This window comes from Poecile atricapillus, chromosome 1, assembly GCF_030490865.1.
Source record: "Poecile atricapillus isolate bPoeAtr1 chromosome 1, bPoeAtr1.hap1, whole genome shotgun sequence".
NCBI lineage: Eukaryota > Metazoa > Chordata > Aves > Passeriformes > Paridae > Poecile > Poecile atricapillus.
Genome location: NC_081249.1, coordinates 60,225,789 through 60,252,518, shown reverse-complemented (window position 1 = coordinate 60,252,518; position 26,730 = coordinate 60,225,789). Strand labels below are relative to the sequence as shown.

General features: G+C 40.4%; 1 protein-coding gene across 1 annotated transcript in view; it reads left to right on the top strand.

The window, feature by feature from the left end:
* EPSTI1 (epithelial stromal interaction 1) overlaps positions 1-23,705 on the top strand; it is a 99,922-nt gene extending 76,217 nt beyond the window's left edge. Inside the window, exon 12 of the mRNA XM_058849330.1 lies at positions 23,201-23,705. The gene's annotated coding sequence lies outside the window, so the exon portion shown is untranslated. The remainder of the gene's footprint in view (positions 1-23,200) is intronic.
* Positions 23,706-26,730: the final 3,025 nt, after the last annotated feature.

Here is a 26,730-nt window from a genome sequence, read left to right as displayed (position 1 = left end):
CCTTTTGCCTGTCTCCAAAGCCAGCTATAACTGGCCCAGCTGCACCAGTTGCCCTCTGCTGACTGCTCCTCGTGTAAACAAGCTTTAAACCTTCTGCATGCAGAGTATTTCCACAGGCACAACAATATTGTAGGAACTGGGCAAATAAAAGTAGGACCACTCTGTTCCTGGGTACCACTTCCTGCTGTCCACTGACGTGTGGTTTCTTCTCAAATGATGTCTCCTTGCACATCCAAACGACAAAATAAACTGCTATGGGCAAGATTTGAGGAGTTTGGTCCCTGGAGTTTTACCACAACCTTCCAGTAATGTTTCAGAGTGTTATTCTCTTCAGGACGCAGCGGGCAGAATCTGCAAAATCTGTTGTGTTGCTGAATCAATAAACTTTCTCTTCCCCAAAACCAGACCAGAAAACAAAGAAAACTATCTACCAGACTTGAATTCAGAAAATATCTTTGGTTCACCTGTAATGTAATTGGGTGCAAATCCCTCAAAGTGTGTGAAATTTCACCCTTTTACACCAAAATTAAGTGCGTCTTAGAACAACCAGCTCTTTTCTGCAAGGCCACTCACACTGAAATACTGAAAATCTCCATGGCAAGTGGAGGTGGGTCACGTACACGCTACAGACTTAGCATGCACTGTCACTTCATGTCACGCCAGCTGTGGGTGCATCATTTGATTTCTAATGGCAATCGTGTGAGATAATAGACTCATAATTCTTTTATTGATTTGTGGTTCACAAATAACCATGAAAAGCACAGTATTTCAATCATCAGAGAGAGACACAAACCCATTTCCATGTGTAGCTATAGAGAACGTAGGTAATAGAGTAACTACAGAGTGATATTTTAAAAGCAATTACAGTGGCTCAGCTTCTAATATGCAGGACAATCTATTACCTCAAAAGCTGCCCATTTCAGCTATGTTCATACTGGAGAAGGTTTGTTTTGCTTTAGCATTATCAGTCCTCTCAAGAGAAAACAACATCTGCCTGTGTACTTGAAAATTTAACTTAGTATCCTAATTGAAATTGATGCACTCACGAGAAGACCTTCTTGTTGCACTTGTGAAGTTTTCTGCAGAAGTGTCTGCAGCTTTTCCTCCCTCAATACTGTCTGTGTATTGCTACTTAGTCATGTCTCTAATTGCAGCATATTGGTATGAATATTGGATGATGATTTGGAGATGCTTAGTACCTCAGGAAAAATAATTGCAGCATGACCTCAGGTTTAACCCATCACCTTATTCTTATGCACAGCAGCTACTTTACTCTGTAGTTTTAATAGGGATAACTCCTAATTTCCTGCATTGCATTTATTGGAGACTGCTTTATGAATGAGATTTTGGCATTTTTTCCCCAAAGCTGAGTAGATTGCTCGTCCCCCTCTTTAAAATCTCCTGTCTTTCTTTTAAAGCATTTTAGATTCTACCAAGCTTGATTATCTGGGGAAAGTATTAAGGAAGCTTTGCTTTAACAGGTTTAAGTTTCCTGTGACAAGACAGACAATGACTTGACATTCCATTCGACTGTATGTGAATTTTATGGTGCCTGCTGGTGTACAAGAAGTCAGGCCCTTAGCTTTGCATTCCCCAGTCACCTCTTTCCAGCTTGCAGAATCATAGAAATAGCAGCTGCTGAGTGTGTGCAGAATTACACACTATCACTTTTCTTTTGGTTTAACTGTCTTGTCATATTGTCAGACACTCTACACAAGACAGATTTTCAAAGCCAACAGAAGTGAAAAACAGCACAGTACAGTCATGGCACAAGAATAGGTCAGTACAGAACATAAAACAACATAAACAACCGTTTGCCATTTGCTGGTACATGCCCCCACCACACAAAAGGTGAAGTAGAAGCATTTGAACTAAATTTGAGTATAGTATAAACTTCTGGTATCATTTTCTATGAGAGGTCTGCCCTTATTTTTTTCATGTTTTCTTTTATGTATTAGATCCATTGTAAATTGAAAACAAACACAATTTTATTTATAATGCATACCTGAAATAGAAGATGTGATTAGAATGAGACGTATTTTGCCATTTGCATCATTTATTTACTAAGGAAAACGATGATTTGCATTGACAACATGATTTTTTTTTTGCAAAATGCACAAATATTTACAGATGGAAACAAATAGGTTTTGTGTGTGTGTATGTGTGTGTGTGTGCGTGTAATGAAATTCTAATATATTATTTTTTAATACTTGAACAACCAAAATATTTCAAAATTTGGAAGCATGTGGTATGCTATATATAATATAAGTAGTATTCTTCTAACTGTATTTCAAGACTAACTTTAGTTGCATTTTACTTTTTAAAGCATGAGGGAAATACACAAAACTAAACCTAAATATCTCATTTGGGATTGAACTAAAAGAATGTCAGTAGAAATGCATTTTCTTCATTATATTTTTTGTTTAGTTGCAGACTGAATCATACTCCAGCATTTCTGGAATAGAATGGCACATAGAGACAGGATGCTTTGTAATACGTATTGTGAAAGACAGGTGAAACACTGGAGAGAGGAAGGCTGCCTTAGCACAGATATGCCACTGGGAAGAAGGACTTTGTGTCACTCTTGAAAGCACCTCTTACCTACTAGAAAGCAATGCATACACACTCTGTAAGTCACCTTTCTGGAGAAAACTATCTGCCACTGCAATCAACCAAGTTGGTGAGAGGGAAAGGAGGGAGACAGAGGAGTCCAGCAACAATCCCTGAGTTGGCACAAAGGAGAGAGTCAGATTAAATACGTGATAGGTCCTGGGATCACCAAGATACCTGCCAGCAATTTCACACAAAGTGACAAGGGCCCCCAGATTCCTGAGTTCTGTGTCTGATCCCTAGGAGAAAAGGTGGGGGCTGAAGAAATTTGGTAGCAGAGACAAAACAGATACATCTTAAAGATGCTGTGGTAATTTTAGCCTGCCATCCCCTTGGTTGTTATTAGACATGACAGTAGCAGAAGTCTGTAGGCGAGTATTGACCTCCTTCAGACTGCAAGCCCTTATTACAGCATTTCCAGGAAAATACTAGGATACTCTAATGACTGTTCTTCACGTGGATATCATTTTCTGACAGGCTACCAAGGAAGGGCTGTAATGTCCACTGTTGGTGTTATGGTAAAGGGAGAAGAAATTAAGGAAATTATTTGAGACCTCATTGTCAGATTTGGCCTGGGTACAAGGATCCAAAAGATTTACACTGCAGAATGATGCAAAGACTAGTGTTTGAAGTTTTTTTCCTCTTTATTTGCACAATATCCTTTTAGTGTTTTTGGGGAAATAGTTAACCTACAGAGATTACCTGAAGGATGTTCAGCACAGCAGGACAGTACCACTGGGGGGGATATGTGATTTCCAGATTAATCAGTTCACCTTTCTGTATGGTTAACTTCCTTCTTATTTGTTGATGCTCTGGCCAGCGCAGGTAATACATAGACTTTACAGTTCACTGAAGATGAGTGATATATCATTTAAAGTATTCCTTTGCTAGACAAGAACTACATACAGATTCTGTGTTGTCAGCCTTAAATCTCCAAGACCACGGCAGCAGTCCCCTTGGATCTAGGTGACAGCAACCATATTTGTTTGAATGTGCTTTTCTAAACTGTGAAGATCATGCACTGTAGATTTGCAGTCCCTGGAGAGTTTGGTACTGTTTCTCTGACATTACAGCTGGTGAGGCCCAGAGTTAACACCCATACTCCAGTTCTGTATGATCACAATATGCTTTTTTCCTTCTTTTTTTTCTATTTATTTTGCTTTTATTTTCCTTTTTTTTTTAACAGCTGTGGACTTCATTGACCTTAAAATCCTTTTTAAATAAATTGGGAAATAAACACATACATTTCTTAAAGAAAAAGCAGACAGCCATTTCTGAGTACTTCTTCCAATTATCTTCTCCATTTGCTACTGATCATTTCTCGGAGAGCCAATTCTGGCCAGGGTCTGAATGACACCTGCTATTTTTCTCTCCTTCTTTCAACTCCATGCCTGACCTAACATGACATCAGTTTGTCCAAAAGGTGGCACTGCATCTTTGAGCATTTTTTGGACTAAAATTGCTCTGGTGCAGAAGAGGTCTTCCGTATAAATAAGTAGAGCTGCTTTGCAGATGTGCTAAATATTTTCCACTAGCTTTCCAACCATGGGTGCTTCCTAAAGTTTGTCCTTAAAGTTTTTAATAATTTAAAGCTTTGATAAAAACAAAAGCTTGACCTTGAGTTTTCTGACATCTAATTTTAAAGCTGTGGCTAAAAGCAAGCTCTCCAGCTGAGCACATCAGAGTAAGAGATAGCTCCTCTTTGTGAGGCTCTTTAGGGAGAGTTGTGTTTCTGAGCTTCCAGAAAAGCCTGATATCTTCCACCAGTACAAGGAAATTGTTGTACTTTTTGATCACTTGCTCTCTCCCTCTCAAATTTTTTTGTCATGCAAAAAATACATGTTTTAATATAAAAGGTAAAAACTCTTACTTAAGAAAACCTCTTTCTCAAATCAGCAGGCACAAGTCACACTCACAGTTTTTCAGGCCCTGGATGGGATTGAGAGCATACAGTTTGGTAAAGGAAATATAAAACCGTTCTTTCCGCAACACTCCCCGCAAAGCAACTGGACTCACATCATGATGTCTCAAATTAGCTCCTCTGCTGGGCTGCAGTCTCTTTCCCACAGTTGTCTGGTACCACACAGATGTTAGGACCACCACTAATCCATCTCCACGATTTTTGTCAGCTTTCCCAAAGGGCCTTTTTGAGCTTTCCTTCCTTGCCTCTTGTGTTTCTGGGTCTTGCTGAGCCCTGGCACCTGTTTTCTGATTCCCAAAGTTGCTGCAGAGATGCCAGACTCCCACCCTTACTGCCTTCTCCTCTCAAGTCCATCTCTATTCCCATTTTTATTTTCCTTGTCTTTGGAAATCTTGTCCCTTTTCTATCTTCTGATGAGTTTGACTTCTTTTTTCATGAATTCCCATCCCCTCTTTCATTTTCCTTCCTTGTGAGATCAGACTTCAGTTGACAGTCAGCCTAGCTCTAGTCTTTCACTCCTTGAATTAAAATTCCTGGATTGCTGGCAGCTTTCAACTTTCCTGTTGATTACTAGAGTTCCTCTCTACAATTTCTACTCAGCCTTTTCACACCCTTCAGTCACTTCCTGCTTTTATTCCCTATAATTTAGTCTTTCCTGTGTTTTACAACCCCTCTGATAAATTTCAGTCTCCTAGCACATCCTTTAACCTGTCTTTTCCTCTCCCAAACAGCATTCCATCCCACTTCCCCTAATTCCTTTCCTGTGATGTTTTTCATTGATTTACGTCTAACTGTAATCAGCAGGCATCCTTCAAATTTTAACTTCTCTTTTCTGGCCTTGTTGCTACAGTTGTGTTGCCCTGATTTATGCTTAGAGCCCAGTAGAGCAAGAAACCCCATGCAGGGCCAGTTCAACTGCAGGAAGAGGTGCTCTGCAATTGAGAAGGAAAACAAACACCTGAAAACTTGAAGAAGCTCTGTTTCTGTGTCTGAGGTTGATCAATGCCACAAAGTCTTAATGAGAATTTACCATTGGACCCTTAACTTTTATAAACTGCACACCATTATATATGCTGGTGTGTAAGATGTGCTCCAATGGCACTTATAAGTTATAGGACAGATGTTGTAGCTATCTGTGGCTTTGTGAATGTTTTATAATGATCTCAGGTTTTTTTCAGGGTGGCCAAACGAATAATGTAAAGTGCCATGATGATGTGAACTGCCTAACTACTTACATAGATGTGGGAGCTATCCATGAGGTAATTAGCAGACATTACCAATGAAAGCTTTATTCTTAAGAATCTATTGTAGCCAGAAAGTATTTTTTCAATTTTTTTTTCATTAATCCAATCATCTTCATGTTTAATTCACTTGTTCTCCAGTGAGAGCTAACAGTACTGCATAAAAATATCTTTTGCAGTAAAATGCATCTTTAACAACTTGGACAGGATACAAAACCAGATTCCCACCAGAAAAGATTTTCTATCTCCAAGCATATTGCAGCCAGTTTCCTTCTTAATTAATGTCATATCCACCCCCAAATTCCATTTCAGTTCCCAAATGAAAATTGATGAGGCAGTCAACCGCAAATAAGCACAATATACCACCAATAGCTCAGTCAATGCCATTTCCAGTGTAGTGTGTTGCTAATGCACAACCAGCTTTTATGGTTTCATGTCCCTTGGACATTCCCTGCATCTACCATACTTCTACATACTTCTGTATAACTTCTGTTATACTCACAGAGGGTTTTTTTAACATGAAGTTTGATCAGAGTCAGCTGTGTAGATGTCACAATGAAACAGGATGGGTAAAGCTCCTCTTTTCTGAGGAGCAAAGGCAGGGCCTGAGTGGCAGCATTCTTGAATGGGAGGCAACAGGGTTTGGAGCAAAGTGGGGATGCGTGGACCACAAAAGCTCCACTGAACAGTTTGCAGTACCATTCCCATGGCATGGTATGCAACTGCAAGGCGACAAAGCTGCAAACAGCCCTGCAGAAGAGGACTTAAAATGGCTTTTCCCAAGGTGAATGGTGTCCCTGGTCAGCTGTGGTATGGATTTGTCTCACCCCAGTGCTACCGGTCAGTGCAATCAATGCTGATGATAGTGCCAGTATTTGTAATGTGTTCAGCTTCCTTGAAAATGAAATTATGGCTTGCTCTTGTTTGCCTCCTTGTCAGAATCTTTTTGGGAACTGATATCAGGGAATTAAGTGAAAATTAATGTTCAAACGTGATAGCTATCATCTTCCAAAGTATATAGAAAGTTTAAATGACTACAGTGCAATCATTCTCCTTTCTCAGCAAAACCTGCATGAAATTCCTTACTGCCTTCCAGGAAAGCAAGTGTGTTTAGCAAAGGAACTCGCCAAAGTCTTTGAGTTTTGAACAAGAGGACTCTCCACATTCCTACAAATGAAAAATTTGTATACTCTGGTTTAGAGTAGCCCCATGTTTGCTCACCTTGCCTCTGTACAGAAAATTAGGGAGGAAATCCTGAAGGGTATGTTTTTCAGTTCAGAGGATATTTAGAAAAGGAATCATTTTATTTTGAGGTTCCAAAACACTGAGAAGAAAGTGGCAAAGCTAGGTATTGGCAATAGCCTTTTAAACTAGCTGTAACAGCTATGGACATGTTATCTTCTGCTGGGGCTTATCCATGAAGCACAGCTGTTGGTTGTTAAAAAAAATCTTTTCATGTAGATAAAAATGCTCTGGCTCTAATGTTTCTAAATCTATTTGCCTAGGTCTAGTAAAGTTTATTTTAAAGGGCAGGTTTTTCTTTAGGAATTTCTCAGTAAATAACATATTATGCATATCTCAGTGGAGGTATTCTCAAAGCTGCTACAAAAGCTACTTTGAAATGCTCCAGAAATTGGAGGAGTCCCAGCCAAGGGAACTACACAACAGAAAAACTGCCTTAAACATTAATTCTAGCTGTAGCCAAACAGATTAATGAAATAACCAAACAGATTAATAAGAACAGTAATAGGGGCAATTAGTGTGGTGGAGCTAGAAGACCCCATACTCTCCACAGACCTCCTTTTTCTATGCCCAAGTGATAACAACTCCCTTGAAAAAGGGCAGTCAGTTAATTTGTTCCACAAGTTGTTATTACTACTACTACAGCTATGGTTGCTTCTATTGCAACTTCTACTGTTGCTACACAACAAATAAATGTGGTGCTTGTAATGGACAGACCTAAATCTCTCAGGATTTATGCATCATGCACAGCACATGGCAGGTTTATGCTCCTCAGCAGCCTTAAGCCTGACACAGAGGAAAGAGAGTACCAGCACCCTCTGTCCCCTTCCAGTCCTTTGCACACCTTCAGGCTCTCCACAGAACAGGAAGATAATGTCAATAGTGATCTTTCTTTCTCATCATTAATATTACTAATGCCATCTGTCAGAGGGCACTGCCCAGGGACAGCAGCCAAGCCAGGGTAACAGTGTGCTGAACAAGCACATAGTAGCAAATGTATTATCATCCCGAAGGAAATAAAACTCTAGAAATATGAATTAGCTGTCTTTTTTTGTAGAGCTGGGAAGTTAGACTGAATGCCTTGCTCTAAAGAAAGCCTTGAGCCATACTCCTCACAGATTCTACCGTAACATATAGCTAAAATTGAAATTCAGCTAGCCATTTACAACAGGTGGCCACTATTCATGGAACAAAACCATCATCAACTACAGCAAGAACTGGATACAACCTATAGATTGTGAAAGAACAACCTCATTTCATTACATTTGCACTTCATTTTCATTCAGATGGAAAACAACTTTCATAAAGTTTGCAAGGCTGCTCAGGCCATCTGCCATTCATGTAATGATGTCTGGTCCTGTAGTGTTTCTACTGATTGGCTATTCATCTTTTAGTGATCAAATTTCCAGCTAATAAGAATTTACCCTATGGACTGTTTACATGTGTTAAGCTCTAGTTTAAAAAAAAATAATTCAATTGAATAGGTATATCAACCACTACTTAAAGATGCATTGCTTCTGTGTGTTGTCTTTCAGTCAATTATACTTGCAGTCCCCCAGTTTTCTCGAAATCAGCATTCATTCTTATCCCTGCATTTCCATTTTTATTCATTCTGGTTTACAGAAGCAAAACTTTGCCTGGTGGAAAACCACAGTGTCTGTTTTCCAGATACTTAGGGGACATGACCTATTTTCATGGAACAGAGGAATTTCCAGCCCCTCATACATTGTGAGTAGATGAGTCATGCCACAGCTACAGGTTCTCAGTATATTTTCCCTGGTGGGCAAATAAACTATTCAGACCACTACAGTACTGGGAGTTTCTCCTCTAGGGACAAGGCAAATCTTGCCTCCAGCAGAAGCTGATTTCAGTCACGCTTCAATGTATGGATCACAGAGTTAAACTGCAGAGTCCTGGAGGCCAGAAGACAGTTTCCCCACCTCTCCAGTTCATTGTATGCAGGCTCCACTAACACCTACAGCTTCACAATTTATTTCACTGTGTATAAAAAATTAACAGCACTGACAAAATAAAACTTGGCTGTATATTCTTCTTGCCTATAGAGCTTTTTGGCTGCTAAAAAACAAATAAATGTTGTAGCTTGGGAAAGCTAAATTCTCCATGTTATTGCCACCACACTGTCTAGACTGCCTAAAAAGAAATTGTTTTGGAATGGCCTCATATTCTTTTTAACATTGACTTTTTGTTTCAGTGGTGACTTTGTTGGTAGATTTTTGTCAGTGTTATGTTTGTTTCAGATTTGGGGAGTTTCTTGAGGGGTGAAAAAGACTCCAGGTTTCCCTTCTAGAAGAATTACTTCATAAATATTAGTCTTCTCAGTTCAGTAAAACCCAGAGTATGAAAAAGTTTTGAATTATTTCTGCCTAAACAAAACAATATGATGCCAGCTCTAAGCAGCAACATCAGGAATGACAAGTGATTATTTAATATTCAGGGCTTGACCTGTCTAGTCCTCCATATACACAAGTCAATGTGAATTCCGTGCATGGAGGATTTAAAGAATCAGGAGTTTGTAGAGCACTAAAAAGCCAGTGCTCATTTTTTAAATGTCACTGCACATCTAGTCATCAACACAGTAATACAGCACTGCTTAGGCCATTGTGTTTCTCTTGACTTAGTGCTAAATGTCACGTTTTTCCTGAAGAGCTACTGCCCTCTGATGTGTGAGAAGTCTGGCATTCATTCTGCAAGGGGCAAAGTGCTCTGAGCTCCTAATCATCTGCTCAAGCCTACATCCTCCTGCAGCAGGCTTCAGGAAAGGCATCCTTTTGCTGCCACTTGTACCATATTAGAGAGGGAGGTGGAACCACAGAAATCCACAGTAACCCACATTTCCCCCTTGGAGTTTGCATATACACTATGTTTGTACATCAAGATTATGCATTTAACAGTTGTTTAGTACCAGATTAATCCAGACAATATCCTGTTCTATATAAAAACTGCAGTCAGGGGTCAGGTGCTTGTTTTATTTGCCCTGAGGATACATCACTGTAACTGGTGATTACAGTTACCTCCACTTTTTTCACTCTCTTCTGCCCTTATGTTCCTCTGTTGAAGAGACTTGACAGAAACACAGCAGCTTGAGGACAGCACATGCAAGTTCCAGTCTTCACCACAATCTTCTCAACACTTCCTCAAAAGGCCCAAATAAACATGCAACACCTTTTCCAAGGCATCTAAAATTCTCTTTTTGCATGTGATCTGCACTTCTATGATCTCTCCTAGCTGAGAGTAACCACATTTATTTAAAATCATGGTCTGAAGAGAAGGAAAACAGCTCCTCCATCCCACAGCAGCGGCAAGAGTGGCACCTTCACAGAAGTCAGATGTGCAAGATGGATTCCTGGGGATGATTTTACCTTAACAGCTTCAGACTGTAATAGGGAAAACATCCTAAGCTGTTCTGTGACAAAAAAACATTCTGCTCTCCACTGCTTGAAACAAGGACATTTGAGAAAAATAGCATTCCACTAAGTCAGGAGGAGTGAGCACAGAGTCATAGAAAATCTGGATTGGAAGGACATTCAGAAGCTGCCTTAGTCTGTCCACATAGCCTGAGGAAGGGTCATTTGTACCTCCTGCTTATGTAATTGCTGCTGATCCTCCTTGATAGAGACTGCCATTTCTCCATAGGCAATCTGTGCAAGTGCTTCCCCATGCATAGATTTAGGAGACTTTCCTGTTGTTCTTGGTTGTGCTATCCATTATGGGAAGAAGGGACAGATTATTCTCTTCTCTCTAAAAATATTTGTGGTCTGTTGTCATGTCCCCAGTCAGTTTTTAAGTTAAACAATCTCAAGTCCTCTAATCTTTCCAAAGAGGTCACATTTTCAACGTCACTTTCTTCTAGATTGTCTCTTGTTTCTCTTTCTAATACCCAGAATAAAACAGACAGCTTCAGCTGAGTTCTTACAAAAAAGTGGAACAAAACAGTATGCCTTGGAAGCTGCTCCTTCGCATGTAAAATCTGATCTGATGGCTCCCATTTTTTAATGGAAACTATGTTTCAGTTTATGATGCCCAGCAGCATACATGTGCATTAATATTTCAGTTATAAGGATATTTTGAAGTGCTTGACTTTATCCCCACATAACATGGTTATTTTGCATTACTGAGCAGTCTTGAGGTGCATGACCCACTTTCCTCTGGGATGAGACCAAACCAGAAGATGCTCCTCAAGAATGCAATTATTGAGCATTTTCTGCTAATGGATAAAGTGTAAGATGGACAGTCATGCAGATTTTTTAATGAGAAAGTTGTATGAGACATTGTTCAGATAAAAAAAAATGCTAAATCAACTGCTTCAACCCTAACTATAAGATCTTGGTATAGACAGAAGCTAAATTGGTATAATGCAATCTGGTTTTGATGAATCCCAGGGGACTATTATTCATCTTCTTGTTACCCTTCAGGTAACCCTTCATGTCCTTATTTGTTCTGGATTTTTTTCAGAAACTGATGTTGACTGATCTTTTCCCTGTTTAAGAAGAATAACTACGATTGTCTTTTTTTCCTGTCTTCTGTACCTTATTTGATCTTTATGATTCTCAAAGGCTTCATTTTGCACTACCAAATAGAACAGACTGAGGCACACACTCTGGTCCTGAGGCCAAGTGGCACGGCACAACTCATCCCCGCATAAAAAACCTTTCCCCTCGCTCGTCAGGAAGGCATGCACACATTCAAGCTGTCCCTCACCCCCTCTGCATCCAGTAAAAGTCTGGGAAAGTAATAGAACAAGAAGACAAAAATATTCCAAAGAGATTTTAGCAATACATAGTTTGGGTGGTCCTAGGACAGCATGTTAGCCTATAACCTGTCTCTGCTTTATTTGTCATTACAAGGGTTGTCAGAATATGATCATTAAACCATTTGAGATGGCCTAAATCAATTTCATTGTCATGATGATGACAATGATGCTCAGCTCAGTGCTTATGATGCAAGGTCCTTTTATGCACCTAAGAACTACAGTAACAGTGTGGGAAATGGGAGAAGTCTTTTCAAACCTGCAGAGAGAGAAAATTGCCTGTATGTGCCAATTTAGTTTAGAAATCTAACTTATTCCTTCCTCTGCACCCACCCTATATAATGAATGTTTCCTTTCTTTTCATTATATCAAATTTTCTTTCCTTTAGTTGCTTACTTACTTCCCCTCATTTTCAAATGACCTTGTTATTGTGATTCTGCAATATTCTCCGCTTCCCATTTCAACCTGGGGCTTCTTTTTAGTTGTCATATAATTACATTATGCAAGAATCATTATTTGGTCCTGTCTTAAAGACAGAACCCCTAGCTGCTACATAATGCATGTACAGATTCAATGCATTTCTAATGCTGAGAATTTCTCTTCTTTCCCATTGTTCATATAACCAGAAATATTTTGTAGAAAAACTAAAAATAAATCTTCACGCAATAGAATATGGTTTGTAATGTCTCTTGATATGGGCATTATCTCAGATTTAGCTCAGCTCATTCTGTATGGGAGATGGAGTGAGATTGCTCTAATTTAATATCTCTGAGATTGATCTGAGCTGTTTTCAGTCTCAGTCACACGTAATAAGGTGAAGGTACAGTGTCTGACTGACTGAGCATTTGTGCTGTGCTTATCACAGTAACATCTCTAAGCTGCTCTGGAAAAAAAAAAAGACTCTGAAAAGGTAGCAAAAATTAATAATGACCTTCCAATATCATTAACCTAACCTGGTTCCATTGTGCTTGACACCATTGGTTTTCATTTCTTTAATGGTGTACCTCCCCATTCTGCAATCATGAAAAGAGTAAGTTCTTTTCCAGGGTTGAATGGGAAGATAAGTCAGATGCCCTCTGAGTCATGCCTCCTGATGGAGATTGGAGCTTGGAGGGGTTGTAAGGCTCATGTGGCTGCACTATAGGTTTTGGGACTGGAAGGGAAAACACCACAGGAAGCATTGCTAACAGAAGCAGAAGGGAAAGATGGATAGAACCTACAACTGCAGCACTAAATCTCTCCCTTGTGAATTCTTATAAAAGATAATTCAAAATTGGTAACTTCTGAAATATCTAGGCTACACAATTCAGCTTAATGCTGTGGTCCCTGAATTAGCTCTAGAAGAGGTATAATTATATTGCCCTGTCAGTCAGCCCAAGCTCCTTGTTCTTCTTCAGAGGCAGATCTAATTACTCTGGGCACTGCACCAGCCTAATGCAGCCACAGCTCTGCTGGGACTGAGCCAGGACGTGTGCTGACACTGTCCTGGACTGGTCACTTTGACCAAGCCTGCTCAGTGGTGGCTCAGAATTGTCCTCCCAAGCCCTTGTGACACATTTCAGGTGTGTCTTATAGCCAGTCTGTCAAAGTAGACCCCAAACAGAGATGAACTAACTGCATGGCTGGGTTAAGGAAGCCAAAACCAGAGAATGTGTGGTTCCTCCTTCATACCCCTGCTGCACAGCAAGAAGCAGCATCAGGTGTCAGACTAAACCTGTTGGCCTCACAGTCACAGAGACACAGAGTTGTGTGGGTTGGAAGGGATCTCCTCAGCAATGAGCAGGGACATCCTCAGCTAGACCATGTTGCTCAGACCCTCATCCATGAGCCTGAGAGAGTTTCAGAGGAAAGAAAGCTGCCCTAAGAGACTAAAAATTAATCTCCAACTGTATTAATGGAAATATCCTAAGCAAGGTTTTACTTAATACTTTTACTTAATACTTACTTAAATATTGTTTTTTCTTGTTACAAACCAGCATGAGATAAACACTGTAGATGTTTATCTACAGAAATAACAGAATGTCAGCTTCATTTTTAGGATGTCTCCCAAAATAGTCTTCTGTATTGAGAGAAGGACTGTTTGGTTGGTTGTTTTTTGTTGTTTTTTTTTTTTTTTCTGTGAGTTATTTTGAAATTTAAGCTTGTAACCTCTGCTTATTTTCATTTTAACTTAATTAGTACATGAAAAACTGTTGGGATTCCCAGACTCGCTTTATGGAACGTTTATTTCTAATGAAGAAGGCTACTAGGTCTATCAGCACACTTTGTGGTTACAAGCTGGTGTGACACTAGTGCTGCCTCATTTAAGGGAGGTGCTGTGGGCCACTTTCAGTATCATCAGACCCTGCAGGGTTTACAAAGGCTAACCCAATGAACACAGTAGACATTTTTCATGACTTCAAGCAGCCACTGAGCCAGGCTGGCAAATGACACACAGTAGCCTAAGTTATTGTGACTTTTTTCCCATCAGTGAAATAAGAAGGTGGACCCTGGCATCTGTGGGCTGGAGGCAGCCTGACTTGCTCCCCCTACTTTTGTTGTCCCACACAGTGTGAGGCAGAATAAACACTAATTAAACTTTTCCCTATATCAAGGTTGTAGCAACAACACTCTTTTGGAGAGCTGCCTATCCAGCGAGACCAGCCTGGATATCCTGCTGCTGCTTGTATGCTCAGCATACAGTACCAGCAGTATCACCAAGGACACTTGTGACTGCCTTTCAGCAGCATGGTTTGGATCTATTACACCTTTATTTCACCAGGAGCCTCAAAGAAATGAAGACGATCAAGGGTGAAGAAAGCATTCTAGCATGATAACCTAAGAATCTAATCTATCATGCACAAGTTCTTAATTCTAAGTATCTCATCCCTTCCTTAGATTCTGCTCAGGCACATTATTTGAAACAGAAAAAATCTGAAGACAGCTTCATGATATCTTCAGGACAAGGTCTGTTTGTTCATTTCTATCTGGACAATGTTTGGCACAACAGAACTCTTACTCCAAGACATTGGGGTACCTGAGAATGCAGAAGACTGATGGCATTTAACAGATGGAGTGTCTGAAGCCAATCCACAGTTCTTCATTCTCCATCAAATCTGGTAAATCATGCTGAACTTGGTGGAAAGTCCTCTTGGGGAATCCTGACTCATTTGAGTGACTATGGTGCTCTCCATCAATCCATGACATGTTTATGGGCTAAACAAACTTCTCTGCAGCAGTCGTGCTGTGTTTTCCATTCCATAAAATGCAGTGTGCAATTTACTGTTCTCTTTTCTCCTTTCCAATTTTTGTAATCTGGAAGAACAGTAAGCACATATATTGCCTTTATGAGGGAAAGTTCTGAGAACCTGGCGACATGCCTCGCCTCCTCACTGCTTTGTGTTGGGAATCAGGCAGGATATTTTGCTGCAGCAAAAGAGTGAGTAGAGTTCTGTCCCTCTGAAATCAGCTGCAGAAGAGAACAGGACAGACCCAACAGCTTGAGGTCTTTGGGAGAGACAGGGGATAATAAATCACCTCATTACTTCTTTTTTCTCATTACAGCCAGTATCAGGAGGAATGTGTCTAATCTTACTGTGTGGCGCTGCTTTGGCATGGGTGAGAGAAGGGTAAATAATGTTTAGAGCCCATTCTGTCAGCTCTACTCTTAATATCTCCTAGCTAGAACAGATTCTGACATTTTTGTGGCACTGAGGTGAGAGTGTGGATTCTGGATGAATTTCAAAGGACCAAAGAATAGAAATCATGCCTCACAATTTGGGGGTTGGCCCATGTACGTGTGACAAAAGACACCCTGGGACTTCCTAACTAGGAACAAAATTATTTTGCATATCTGCTAAAGCTCTGAATCTCTTGCTTGTGCCTCCAACACCAGCTTATCTATTCTCCCCCTTGACACAGGAAGCTCTGTGATTGGATTTTAGGTGAAGTGGATGATTATTTTTGATTTATGTGTGTCTCTCCTTCCTCAGCTCTCCCAGACAAGCCCTTCTACCTCTCATCCACTTTCTAGCCCTCCTTTCTTTCAGTGTGGTTCCTGCACTCAGTGTAAACAGGCAAGAACAGACAAGGGACCTTTCCTTGGTGCTTTATGTACCACTGCCATCCATACAGTGAGAAGACCTGGAAGAGACAAAGTGCTCATGGGCAGAGTGGTAAGAATACTTCTGGGAAGGACTCCTGTTTACCTGCTTGTTTTCAGTTTGTGGCTGAATTAGGGATTTCCTTCTCACACAGGTGAGCTATTCCTTGAGTAGTCACACTGGAACTGTTTGCATCAACATTTAAATTTCTTTATAAGAAAGAAGTTCTCTGTCTGCCTCTTACTTGAGAGCTGGTGGACCTGCCTGTATCAGATATACAGGGCAAGACTGAGACTAGATCTACATGGCTGCTGCTGAAACATTGCCTGTGCAATGCTGCTTTCAAGTCTAATGGCATCAGCCTCTGCATTCTCACTGTCTTGTGTTGTCTCCTCTGAAGCAGGTAGAAGTAGATATGGTTTGAGAAAGGGATTTGACTTCTGTGTCAATTCACAGTTAAAACTACAGGCGAATTTTCCTGTTCTTCAAACTAGGAGATAAACCGATTCCATGTTGGATGAAGATTCATCAAATGGAGAGTGTTGGTGGAACTGCCACTGTTTCCCTCCAGATATACCCACAGTGGCCTGACCTTCACTGGCATCCAGCATAAAGATATGAACAATCTTCAGATGAAATGATTGAAGTGCCAGTAATATTGTAGCTGTGACACCCTGGAGCCAGCTCTCTACTTCACCCTTCCTCTTTTAAATAATTCTGATAACTAAAAAAGGAAAGAAAATATTTCCTGCTTCACACACTCAAGAAACAGATGTTGCCATTGATGAGCTTAACAAAATTGCAGCAACCAAAGCCTCTGAGTCATCTGGTTCATCCCTTTAGCTCAGAATTAGTTAGAAGAATGCCTTCATTAGCTCTTTTGCAGTATAGCAAACATAGCCTCCTGCAAAAGGAAGCAGGTGGAGTTAAAAAAGTATCTGTCCATTAGCACAAAAAAGTAGAAGTTTGCAAGGCAAGGTCATGGTTTTCTGTAAAGCTTGAAAGATGTCTTTCATAAAATAAGTGCTACTGAAACTATCTTGATTGTGTGAGAATCTCTCAATATTTATAGAGGTGTTAATAAATACTGTAAGCTGTAGCATAAGTTAATGTTTAGAATGCAGACTTTGACCTTCTCAGGTAGATCTGACTTTTTCTCTTTCCTATTACATCAGTCTGTGGGCTGTGTTGCGTAGCTGATTAGATTTTATGGGTCCGTGTTATCAGGGAACAAGGTCAAACATCATATCTTTGATCATCTAAATGGCTCATCTGATGATGTCTCAGCCAGCTCTCTCCCAAACAAGGCTGCTCTGTAGGGTCCTGTGCAAGGCACTGTGGACATTGTCCACCCTATTTGGCTTGAGGCACAGCAGCTGGGCACCTGAACCTTTTCTATTTTAGCAGCATAGATATGGACCATGTTCAGACCACTTGCCTTTGTACCAAAGCCAGACTGAGGTGTTGGCTGGTGAGACATCCTTCATCGTCAGGAGAGCAGTGAATGATTTAGAGGGGTAGCAGACAAGGCTGACAGACCCTTTGCAACCAGCATTAAGAACTTGGTGCCGAGATCAAATATCCAAGTCTCTGATGTTTCAACTTGATCTGAATATTTCAGAATTACTGCATCTTGTTTTTGCTAAATTCACAAAACTGCAGGTAAAGTTTGTGATATATTAATGTGTTGCACAGCAGCAAGTTGAGTGATAACTGCTTTAATGTACCTTTTGTTCCACCACATTTTCTTAGTCTTCTAAATTATCTCTTTTATCATCAGACTCTCTGCTAGCTTTGGTAACTTCAAGGAAGCCAAGTTTATAGGTTCTGTAACTTAAATCATCCCTTTCCTCATTTTCTGAGTTCTGACTAAAGGGTTCCCTTCACATTTACTCAAATGGTTATGAGTTTTTAAAATGTTTTTAATAGCAAAAAAGAGTTTTCTAAAATAAAATGAAATAATTTCCTGCAGCTTCTGCTCAATTGAAACTGTTGTTTTGTTGAAACATATTGTTCTGCTAAACCCCTTAGTTCCAATGTATATTATTGGTTTTCATACAAATATGATGGATTTGTTTTATTGCTGTAATAGTGATGTCAGGGAGGTTTAAATGACTATGACACAGCAGGGAGTAAGGTCTTGTGGATCCGATAGATTTGCATTTGCAATCAGGTTTTAGGGAAGATTTTAACCATGAGATATTCACTGGATTATCCTGGAAATTAGCAGCATGGATTTGTGTGAGGTCCTAGCCATGCTATGGAGAATTGAGAGTCTCCTTCACTTTTGTGCTCTGTCTCAGGTGGTTTTTTTTAGTTTCTTCACGTAGCAGCACCTTCTCTCATGATCAGTTTGCACCTCATCCTCATGATTCCAGAGCTACACAGAGACTTTACACTTGAGACCAAGAGATTGGGGAAAGAATTAAAAGAATGTTGCTGAGCACCTTGGGAACTCCTGTTTTTCTCTGCTGGGAAGAACTTCTCTCACTGGAGGCAAGATATTTCTTAGTCTGCGGCTGGTATATCATCAGAAGGGACAGAGCCATGTTCCCACCCTGCAGCACCAGGTCCAAGATGGTTTTGCTCAGAGAAGTTTTCTTGGTCCACACTGCTACAGGTAAATATAAATATTAGCATACTGTGAACACTTTACTGAAATCTATAGCATGATGCCACTTAATTACTACATCTATTAGTACCATATACTGAATAGTTATAGCTATGACTAACTGGACTCTACCAAGCAACATGTTGCTATGAAGTGGCCAAATTAAATTGCAAAACCATTATGCTATGCTTGACAAAATTTCAGCTTGAGATTACAGTAATATTTCTAGTTTATATTCACTTCTATATATGCCTATTATAGTCAGAAAGAGGGAATGTTTAAGTTATTCCTTTCTGTGCAATGCATTATATTTTGGGCAACAGAAAAAAAAAAGACAAAGATTTTTAAAAATATTATCCCCTTACCAGTGCCTAGCTGATAGCTAAGACTGTACTCTCCTGAAGAGCAGACCTCTGAAGATATTTGGGTGCAAATTTGGGTTGGGTTGCTGCCTTGTACAGAGTGGACTTTTGCTTCACATAATACTTCTTACTGGCATAAATTCCTTGTCCCTAGGCATATGTTTCTTCCTCTCAGTAGTCATTCCCTGAGGGACCAAGACTTACATTTGAAGTATATCCAACATCAGTATTTGATGGGGTGGCATAGTGGTGGAAACACGCTTTAGTATTTTCAAAGCAGCTTTGGAGACTGTGTGTACAGAGCCATGGAATGTTGGTCATTGTATACAGACCAACAGAAAGCTGATCATTGAAATTAATTTCACTGAGGAACAATTTCAAATAGTATTTTGACACATAGATCTATTTATAAGATAAGAAAGGTATTAAACAACCAAATATAATCTGGTCATACCCAGTTATTTTTCTCTCCCGCATACCTGGTTCTACTGTAGCTCTAGGAAAATACAATATTACCTTTTGTCTTTCTTGTGTGGAACTTGGTGTAAACACATCCTGTGTTATATAAACTTTCATGCTGTATCACTGATGACAAAATTTGAGTACTGTTATTCAGTTGCCATGGCTGCCAAGAGATGGCTAGATTGCAATGATAAAGGGATTTTATTTACATCCACCCACACAGCATGTTGTTTGGTGTCCTGGCCAAGTACACATTGGCAGAAGATGAATTTACTAAGCTGGGATTTTGTGGGTGTGTTTGGCGGTCGGGGATAGAGATTGTACTCACCTCTGCATAAGCATTTGGTCCTGAATTTGAAGTGGCCTGAGACCTTCCAGGATATAAAATTCCCCTTTCTTTGTCTATGCAGGTGATTTGTGACCCAAAGGAGACAAAACCTAGCAGGTCAGCGACAAGCACTGCTCAGTAGGGAGCCAGACATCAGGTACAACCTGACATACAGTGTGGGGCTGAAAACAAGGTACCTTTTAAGAGAGTCTTGAGCCAGGAGCAAGTCCCCTGTGGCCTGGAGAGCAAAGTCCTGTCAGAAAGGAGCTCTGCCCCAGGAACAGTTGGTGCAAATCTGTCTGCATAGCCCCTGCAAGACTGCTCATCCCATCAAATTCTGTGAGAAGGGACAACTGCATCTTGCAGAGATGCAATTTCTGTAAACTCCTTACTGAATGGAGTTTTTGAGGAAGTTGGAAGGGGTGTTGCCAGGAGACGGGAGGTGAAAGGAGCTCTTCTAGTGCTGTCATGCCGACGTTAATGTGGATGCTGTACCTCACCAGATGGTCATTGTAAGTTTTAATTTATAGTTCGGACATTTAAATATTTGCAGATGGGTGGTTTTAAAATCTGAATAAATGATTCAATTCATCTTTGAGGCTTGAGCCTAACACGGTATTTCGAAGTGCAATTGAAAGCTGGAAGAATAGCTTCCATTTTTGATTAGTGATAAATTTAATTGCAAAGGAATGGCTGACTCGATTACAAGCCGTCTGAGAGTAGGAATCGGGCTAAATGAGCCTGATATAATGATTTATTTACAGCAACTCTAATACTTTTAACAATCCTTTATAATTGTATAGACAGAGACTTCATTATCCCTTCGTGTCTCCTTGATCCCTGCAAGGGCTGGGAGCTACAGAGCAAACCCACAGGAACAGGAGCACGCAGAAGGCTTCATCCTGCAAGGCTCTGAGCAGACTGCAGCCCTTACCAGGCCAAATTGGGTATTTGGTTCTTCACACAATTTCCCCCTGTGAGTTATTCAAGTTGATTGAATGAATAATTGAATTTATTGTGTTTAGTGTCTAATAAGGCAAGCTAGTTAATTTCTGCTGGATAATTAGAATAAATCTCTAATTGAATCAAAGCCAGTGCAAGTAAATATTTTTATTAGGTTGTTAATACATTGCTTGAACGTACTCCTGCACATGTTTGTAGCTGTCTTAGTTTGGGGCAAGGGGGTGGGTTTAGCAAATTTGAAATTAATTAAACTTGTAAGAATTTCTTTATTCCTTTTGTAAAATATTTGTTATTCAATTTAAAACAGATGGTTTTCTTCTTTGACTCAAGCCTACATATTTTTTGAGAGAAATAGGGAAGGGGGGTTGAGAGGATAGTGGAATAATAGGATATCATACCCTATTTTGCCTTCAAAACAAAGATTACACTTTCTAAGTCAAAGGCTTCCCTCAGGAAACTCAGTTTTCCTCTGGAAAACAGTATAGATGGAACCTTTATGACTAATTATAGTTAGGCAAGTACATTTTGCAGGAAAACTACCATCTAGGGCAACCCTTATATATGTTTCTTTCATAGTTCAACAACAGCAGCAAGGAAAGGCATCAGCAGTGCTGGTTTTGTTTTGCTTAGGTGCTGCACTTCTGGCAGGAACATCTGTACCACATCCTCTTCTTTATCTCTTTCTCTGGGAAACAGTCCATTGAGGGCACATCCTAAACCAGAAAGAAGGTTTGAAACCTATCCAAAGAGTTCTTTCATTTTGCAAGAGCATTAGTTAGGCTGATGTGTTTTTCAAGAAGTCCAAACACAGAGTAAGATCACTGATGTTTTGTCTAAGGCTGGAGAAGTTGAATGAGGAGTCTCACTTGTTCCTTGCTTGTTTCAGGTAGGAATCTGTTTTTTAACTTGTTAAAGAGATGAAAGTTCTCCAGAGGAGGGAGGAGCAGAATAGCCTGTTACCTCATCTATGTATCTGCCAGGCTTAAGTAGACATAATGACTCACACAAAAGACTCTGAAATGGGAGTGAATACACTGAATACACTTCTACAGGTGTAGCTGATCTGGAGAGCAGAGAGAAAGTAAAAACACGGGTCTTATTCAAGTCATTTTCCTTCAAAAATAAATAAAGCTGGTCAAAAAGAACCCCAGAAAGCTAACAGAGTTAAGTATTTCAGATGTGGGCTATGCAGTGATGCTTTTCATCCCACATTAAAGTCTGGGAACCTGACAAAACATTCTGGCTTCAGACACCTCACTACATCACGTGTGTCTTTAAAAATCACAATCTAAGTCATTGCCAAGGACAGATGGGAACAGTTTTATGCTGTCTTTTGTAACAGCCCATTTCTGGACTGTTCCTATCACAAATCTGTCTTCTATCACTTTTATCAACACACAGATCAAAACAGCAAACTGGATTATTTTTCGTTGGTGGTGTTTTTTAAGAAAGAACACATTTTTAATGATTAATATGGAGAATACCATGTGCACCTGGAAAGACTTAATATACATTAATTCCTGGATGTTGATAGGACAAAAGGAAATAATACAGGTTTATATCACTTTAGTTTTATATCCACCAGAAACAGAGACTACAGCTGAAAGTGATGGCCAGAGAGGAGCTAGCACTTCTCTTTTCATGGGATCTCTATGTCTGTACAATCCATTTGATTCATACCCAGCTGAACTCCTTGCACTGAGATGCTCTTTCTAGCTGAGACTGTCCCAGGGGATCTCTCATAGGCATGGTCCAGAACAGAGAAGTAAAAAAGTGACTTATTCTTGGATAATGTGATGTGGCTGACAGGTGAGGGAGATGAAAATAATTCTGCTATGAGATGAAGACACATGTGGTCCACTGTCAAAAGGCCTAAAAGTGCTGAAGAGCTTGTTCAGGAGAAGCATCCAGCATCATATGAAAGCTGGCTCAACCTCAGACACAGCAGCTCTGCTTAAAGCAGCAGAAGGTAGTAAATTTGTCTGGCCTTTGCCAAGAGTGAATGATGGAGTATGAAGGTCCTGTTCACAGTAAAAAGCTGGAGCTGCTGAGCTTTCTGTTGTTGGCAGAGTCCTGGTGCTGTGGCCCTACTCTTGAAATCAGTGAAAGCAGCAGCATTCCCCTATGCCCAGGAAGCATTACCTGTCCTTCTTGGTGTCGGCATTAAGTCTACTGAGAAGGGCACAGAGGGCTCATATTCATAAGCTCCCAGAGGTCCTCATAGCCCCTGGGTCTGTGTGTTTGTGGTGACTGAACACAAAGCCTCCCCTCATCCCGCTCCAACCCCAGCTTTATCCTCCAGGCTCCGATCCCTCCAGGTTACTGGCTCTCATGTTGCCGCTATCAGGCACTTCCCCAGTAGGCTCTGCCACTGGAAGCTGAGTTTGGATCAGTGGCACAGTGTTTCCCTCACAGGTTTGCTGTCATAAAGCTTCATGGTGCTGTAGAGATAGCCCTTCTGCCCTTGCCTTAGGACCTATCACAGAAAGGCTGCACATAGCAATTCGTGAAAAGTACGACTCAATTTACACCTGATTCAGAAGTAATTTTACATGGCTTTGAAAAGGTTTGTTCTTTTTTTTTTTTCTTTCTTCCTCTGTTCTTTTGCAGGGGATATTATCAAATGAAGCATGGAATAAAAGTAAGGAAGAAAAATATAGACTGAGAGACACATGGGAACATTTTAACCATTTAAGACCACTAAGAGCCTGCTTTCATGATGCAACACTTGTTAGAGACCTCCTTTGTTACCTCCAAAAGTGTTGGTGTTTTTGAGTGGCAGATGGCAACAGCCTGAAAAACAGCAGCTCAAAGACTCAATGTGTCGTGACATGCCAGTGCCGCTCTTCACTTTCTGAGGACTAAGAGTCCAAAGATGGGAAAGAAAAGAAGCAGTAAAATATTTTTACCAATTTTTATTAATGTCAGTAAAGCTGAGGATTTCTAAAATTCAGTTGTTAAGTCCCCACAGGTAAGCACAGTAATGACTGAGTCTTTGCTGTCTTACACTAGTCGGGAACAGAAGCTTGGGAAGAGCACACCAGATTTATAAATATTCTGTTAGTCTTCGACGCTGAGCATAGATGGCAAAGATGCAAAAAGGAAGAGAAGGATACTGAGCTACACCAATAAAATCCTCCAGCTGGAAAAGCCCAAAGAATGTGTAGAGATTTCTTGGAATCAGAAATTAATTTATAAAAAGATGAGTAATTGAGATAAGATGATGAAAGGATGAGCCTGTGTCCATTTTTGCCTCCTTAAAAACAAAAAACAAAAAACAAAAAAAAACAAACAAAACAAAACAAAACAAAAAAAAAAAAACCAAGAGGGCAAGTTGATGAGGGAGGGAAGAAGGACTTAGAGATAAGGAAAAAGGGCACAGGCCAACCTGCATCTACTACTGCAGTAACACAGCCTCATTGGACATGAGGAATCACAATGGCTCCATGAGATCCCCACTGGCACCCTTCCCAATCACATCCATTCATGGGCAAGGACCCAGAAACATGCAATCCTTCTGTGTCCCCTTCCCTCAAAGCTCCTCTTTCATCGTCTCCCTTTTCTCTCCATCTTGCACTCAGCTTTTCAGCCATCTTGAGACTGACTGTGCTGCAGCCAAAAGGCTGAGATATCAGGAGCCATGCACAGCCAGCTGTCCAGACTGGGAAAAATCTGTAAAAAGGATTGAGAGAGAGAGAGAGGGAGAGCTGACCAGGCCACACAGTTGACTGGGGAAGGGAGCCAGCAACCAGAGCGATAGCTGTTGTGGCTGACCTGCCAGCCCAAGGCATCCATCTGTGACTGACCATCTGCCTTGGATCCTGCAAGCATCAACAAAACACCATATTTTTCTCCAGCTCTGCTATCTTTTCTCTCCTCCTTCCTTTTATGCCTTCCATGCCTGGCCACAGACATGGAATGCAGCCTCTCGGAGCAGAACAGAAGTAACCACGGCCTTCCATTTGCCAGGACATCCATACAGCAGTGTCAGAGCTGTGCAGGGTTCCTTCAGCAGCTAATCTCCTTTCTCACGGGAAATTAAAGCACAGGGAAGCACCAGCTACTTATAACAGCATCTGCTAAGGCATGTTATCAGGACATGACAGGACATAGGACACATCCAATGACACATAACAGAAAAGGCACTCAAAAGAAAGGTGGAGTTGGCTTTAAAAACAAAAAAGCTGCTTTTTCTGAGCATTTTATTACTGAATCCTTGTATTTTAAATGGTGCTATATTACTTTGTTTGGAAATAAGAGCAGCATGAACATAGGAGTCACAGCTGCTGAAAGTTTCATTTTGAGGAGGAAGATAAATAGAATATAAAATATAAAGAAGGCTAGAAAGACAGAGAAAAAGCTGAGTCCATTTACAGCAAGGTGACACTAAACATTTTTAGCCCAGTGTGTATTCAAAGCTTCTTGTGGAACTTATCAAATACTGCCCACTGAGAAAGACTTTGATGAGCATTTTACCCCTATTTCTTTGTTAGTGAAACTGTTTCTAATGACTACAGCAATGCACGTTGCTGCTTAATGCACAAAACCTGCTGTGTTTGCCTACCAGCTTCCCATGCTGGTAGCATTAAATTCACAGCTCTGTGCTCTCAGTTACTCCCCAGAATGAAAGACTTCATATATAAAACAAACTCTACTCAGCTCTGACTCACTCTCGCTTTTCCACAGGAGATAACATTAATATTAAATTCAATCTCTCCGTGGGAACAGTATCATTTCCATTCTGTTGACAAATATCTCAACAACATGAGGCTAGAGGAAAAGGAGATAGAAAGTGTGACAGAGAGCTTTGGAAACTGATCTAAGTGTTTTGCACAGTCTCAGCCACGGCACCACTGTTTCTTTCAGGTGATCGCATCTTTGCTGTTTTGCAATGCATCTGCCTGCTCTGATTCTCCCTATGAGACCCCTGTCCAGCCTTCAAAGTCCATCTCTGCATGGATGCATTGGGATGCTGAGAGCTGGAGTGCACATGACTAGCGTCATGCATCCTAGCATCAGGCAGAGAACATGTCCATGCTATGCAAACCAGACAGCAAACAGTTATCTTCATGTAGGCACAAATAACAGATCCAGGCAAATCCTCTGAAATTGTTTTGTGATTCAAACAAGCCAGTTTCAACTGTGCTAATAAGGCAGAGGCGGAACATTTAATTCAAGTCCTAATGAAACGGAATTACAGTGTCCCACTGACTTTCATCAGGGGGTTGTGGGTCATGAAGTCTGTTGAAAATCTTGAAAATCTAAAAATCCTATTTTTCAGTGAGATCTCTGGACCCCTGTAACTTTCTGTACCACTTTAGCACAAATATAGTACCAAGTTAGTGAAACTAAATTTCCAGTAAGTAGCATAAGATAATAATAGAACCCAAATTTTAATTCACAAGCTCTGTTTCTGAAAATTAATTGCACTGGGTCAGGAGAAAGACACATGTAGCATGGCTTATACACCTCCATGAATATTTGGAATATGGATGTTCACAAGGAGCCCACAAGCCAAAGATTATTTGTCAGAAGTGTCCAGTGAATAGCACAAAGTATTGGATGCATTTGGGATGATCATGCTTAATTCATAATTATTCTAGGAAAAAACCAAACCAACAAATAAAAAAAAGAGGTGATGAAATGTGTCAGCACTGTAGCTGCAGTAGGGAGGCTGCTGTTTAGCAAATGGATAGCACTCAGAAAAGACATCTTTTACAAAAAATTTGTGGTGAGACTGAAGAGTGGGTAGAAAACACTGGTCATTTATTTTCTCTCGTTCTCCAGAATTAGTACAATAATCCTCACCTACTGATGTTCATCACAAAAGACAGAACACATCTTGCACTGTACTACTTGGAAAACAAAGCAGCTTTTTGAAGCCAAGTGTAGTTTCGCACACAGTAAATCAGGGAGCTTATCTAGGAGTTTACTGGTGTGATTTTAGTTCTCATCTCCTGTGCTCTCTGTAGGAGGCATCTACCATGCTTGTGGACATGCCCCAGCATGGACTGTCCCCAAAACTGCTGGACATTTAGATTTTGATGATTGCTGAGCAAGCTCTTGAAAATCCACACTGTACTTAGGGAAGATCTGGATTCCCGTCTGTGGTGTCTGTAAAAAGCATGCCGTTACCAAAA